Source organism: Lissotriton vulgaris, chromosome 1_1 (assembly GCF_964263255.1).
Source record: "Lissotriton vulgaris chromosome 1_1, aLisVul1.2, whole genome shotgun sequence".
Taxonomy (NCBI): Eukaryota; Metazoa; Chordata; class Amphibia; order Caudata; family Salamandridae; genus Lissotriton; species Lissotriton vulgaris.
In genome coordinates this window covers 150,522,251-150,526,494 of record NC_141685.1, presented here as the reverse complement: position 1 = coordinate 150,526,494, position 4,244 = coordinate 150,522,251, and the positions used below count along the sequence as shown (strand labels likewise).

The 4,244-nt window shown below is 47.8% G+C and overlaps 1 pseudogene; it reads left to right on the top strand.

Moving 5' to 3' along the window:
- The first annotated feature begins 748 nt into the window (after positions 1-748).
- LOC147737889 (uncharacterized) lies at positions 749-3,027 on the top strand (annotated as a pseudogene).
- The last annotated feature ends 1,217 nt before the right edge of the window (positions 3,028-4,244 follow it).

Here is a 4,244-nt window from a genome sequence, read left to right as displayed (position 1 = left end):
TGCACTGCACCTGAATCCCGCGGGCTTTTCCCGACTTCAGCACTGCTTGTCCTGACTGCTCCCAGCGATTCCCTAGGCCCTAGGCCTAACCACTGTTCGATTGGTATCTCTTATACCACTTGTTTAGTATATGGTTTGAGTGGCCACCCGCCCTCATCCATAATTGTGCAACTTGTATGTTTAAACTGTGCTTTTGATTTAACGCTTGTGCCCCTTTATTCATAAAGAATACTGGGGATTGTTTTTAGTAATAAACACATATATTTTTATAATATATACTTGTGTGGTGTCCTTTCATTTGATATTACAGGATTGTATGTGGTAAAACAGCTCGCTTAACACGACCTCTTAAGTTAAGCCTTTAGGCTGCTTAGTCCATGCTACCCCTAGGATAGCTTGTCTAACAAGGTTGACTTACAACCAGACACCATAAGGGATTGTTTGGTCTGATATCAGGTGGTTCCAGAATTGGAAACATCACCTATCAGGCCAACTTCTCACATTGGTGAGCAGCGGTGCGGATTTGAGCTTGCTGTTGTTTTACCATTGCAATCTTTTTATCAAATTGAAAGATCACATCAAGTACCTCTAGGTACATATAAATCAAAAGCTTAGCATATTAAGTTCTACTGAACTTAGTAGTTGTAGGTTAAAGGGATTAGCACACCCTGACTACAACTCACTAGCAAGGTACAGTAGGAAAACACTTAGTGTAGGTAAGTGCACCACTTACATCTCACTAGCAGTCATGTCTGACACAGGAAAAGCCTCAGGGTCTGCTCCTGTGACAGTTGACCTTACCAAGGCAACTTCCAGCTATGACAAGTTAACCCGAAAGGACTTGATTGCCTTGTGCATATCAAGAGGGTTAAAAAGGGGCAGAAGTCCCACCTGTCCTATCCTGATAGCCATTCTAGAGCAGGATGACTTAGAGAAGGGAAATGAAGCTCCCTTAGAATCAGGAGATGGAGGGAACCCCCCTGTAACTGATACCCCTCAAGAGGAAGGAGAAGAGGAGGAAGAAGAGGAGGAGGAGGACTCAGATGTAGAGGACCCAGAAGATCAGGATCAGAGGGGTAGCCAGGTCCAAGTTGCCAGGCTTAACCAGGCCAACTTAGACCTACTGGGAAATGGAGAGGGCCAGCACCTCCCCAGATCCAACCATATCATTCTCCCAGGCAACAGAAGAGTGAGATCTCCCTCAGGGGACTCTCATATTTCTAGTGCCTCTAGAGAATCTCAGAGAGGTATGACTGCCTCTCAGAAGATAGAACATAGGGCCAGAATGAGGGCTGTCAAACTCCAAATAGAGAGGGAGGAGGTAGCCTTAGCTCAAGCTAGACTTGCCTTGGCAAGAGAGCAGAAATTGTGTGGCTTAGATGCCACTGGTGGCAGCAATATTCCTAAAGAGAAACCCAGGTCCTATGATAGTAGAAACCTGACAAAGATTGTGCCCCCCTACAAGGAAGGGGATGACATCCACAAGTGGATAACTGCTCTTGAGAGAGCCTGCATGGTACAGCAGGTTCCTGAGGAACAGTGGGCAGCAATCTTATGGTACTCCTTTTCAGAGAAAGGGAGAGATAAGCTCCTCACTGTCAGACATGAGGATGCAAACAATTACAAAGTCCTGAAGAGTGTCCTAATAGATGGGTTTGGCTTAACCACTGAACAGTACAGGTTGAAGTTCAGAGACACCCAGAAGACACAGACACAGGACTGGACTGATTTTGTAGATTGTGCTACTAAGGCTCTGGAGGGTTGGCTACATGGCAGCAAAGTACATGACTTTACAGGATTGTATAATTTGATTATGAGGGAGCAGATCCTAAGTAATTGTCAGAACCAGCTCTTACACCAGCACCTGGTGGATTCTGATCTGACCTCTCCCCAAGAATTGGGAAAGAAGGCAGACAAATGGGTCAGAACCAGGATTAGGCCTAAGAATCAGGACAGTAACCAGAAGAAGGAGTCTACCAAGCCTCAAGATAAGGGTGGGGATAAAAATAAAGAAAAGACTTCCCCAGGGCCCCAAAACTCCAAGAATGTGGGTGGGTCCCAAGACACTTCCTCTACCCAGAAACAGCCTTATTGTCATGCCTGTAAACAGGTGGGGCATTACAAAACAGACAACTGTTGTCCCAAGAATAACAATAAAGAAAATATACCTCCAAAGCCAGCTCCAACACCTCCTGTTACTGTCAGCAGTAATCCCCCAGGAAGTGGGAGCACACCCAGGAATCTGGGTGGGTTTACTTTTGGAGCCCAGGAGGACCCTGGCCTATCCAGGTCCCCATCCCCAAATGATCGTGTTTATGAGACTGGCAGGGGGTTTGCTAACTTCTCTGATTGCCCAAATACTTTGAGCAAATATAGACAAGAACCCATCATCAATGGTTTGAAAGTTGAAGCTTTTAGAGACACAGGGGCTAGCATCACCATGGTGGCTGACTGTATAGTCCCCTCTAAGCAACTTTTACCAGGTGCCACATACCAGGTAACAAACATTGATGGCGTCAAAACAAATCATCCCATGGCAGTAGTAAGTCTCAGCTGGCGAGGTGTCATTGGCCCAAAGAGAGTGGCAGTGTCACCAAACTTGCCTGTAGACTGCCTACTTGGTAATGATTTGGAGATCTCAGCCTGGGCTGAGGTTGAACAGGAAACCCATTCTAGAATGGTAAATTCCAATGGAAAGGTTAGTGAGGCTGTAATGGCTACAGCCCCAATTCAAGATGTCCCTCCTGAAAAGGTTGGTAGGGCTGAGAAACTCTCTGCCCCATCTTTAGTAAAAGCTCTTCCTGAACAGAATAGCAAAGCTGTTATGATAACAGCAGAAACCCAAACTGAGTCTCCTCCTGAAAAGGTTGGTGGGGCTGTGATGGCCACAGCCCAAACTCAAACTGATATGTGTGTTGTGAAGCCTGAAATGATGGATAACTCCACACAAACTGAGAGCATGGAGGAGGAAGAGAAATCTCCCCCTCACCAGACTTTAGGACAGGATCAGCCTCCTGAGGGAACTGATCTTACCCCTGATGAAGGAACTGCCCCAGAGGTTGTTAGGCCTGGCCTGACAGAGCCTCTGATGGCGGTGGACCCTTCTCAGGTGGGACCCAGTCTGGAGCAGGTAACCTGCCCCTCTCTCCCTTGCCTTAGCCAGCCCAGGGCTGCAGAGGACAAGAAGGACAGTGAGACCCAGAGGGCCCCCTGTCAAATAAAGCACCCCCATCAACAGATTAGGGGCACCAAAACTAGTAGCCCTAGTGAGGTGAAAACTTTAAAAACTCCTGAGGGAGCCCCCTTAAAAACAGTTAGGGACCTCCCACAGAACGAGTCTGTTGGGCACAGCCAAACCTGGGACCCAAAGGGCCCAAACCTGAACTGTCCCTCCAGCAAGCCAAACAGAGGGACCCAGCCTCCAGCTTTAGGTAGCCAGAGGCTGACCCTGAGAGCACAGTGCAACTCAGTTAAAGAAAGAAAGGCACACATGGTGGAAGATAATTGGAGGAAGCTAAGCCCTAAATTAGTAGAGCCTCACTTCAATACTCCATATCCAAACCAGCCTTTAACTTTGCATAAACACACCCAAGGTAGTGATTCCCTATGGTGGAGACCCTCTAATACCCAAAGGGTGAGGGACTGCTTAGTGGACCATGAGACAGGGGGTACCCATGCTAGTGCAGGTACTTCCTTATATGGCCACTCAGGCAATATAGGCTTACCTGGCCAAGGATAGCCTTATCTCCTTTCGTTTGGGGGGGGGGGGGGGGGGGGGGGGGTTATGTAGGAAGGTGGCTACCTGACTATGGTTACCCCAGATTTTTTTGCCTGTGTTTAGCTGGTTTTTTGACTTAGTTGACCCGGTTCCCTGCTAATCAGGGCCCCAGGTCATCTGCTCTCTCTGTAAAATGGATTCCATGTACCCTAGGTACATACCACAATTGGAAATGGACTCCTTGTCAGCCCCTGTATAATGCACTATAGGTGCCCAGGGCATAGGGGCCGCCAAGGCCTACCAGGGGCTGCAGCATATCTTTTGCCACCCCTGGCTGGTTCTTAAATTGACACAACTGGCTGATCACTCAGCTGGGGTAAGGTGGTGTAATCACCCCTTGCTTAGATATAGTATACCTATATCTAAACCTATATCTGGACACATATTAACCTGTGAGCCACTCCTATGGAAGGCCTCATCAATCCTGGAGGCAGAGTGCGTGGTTTCATGTGAGATGGAGCTCTAG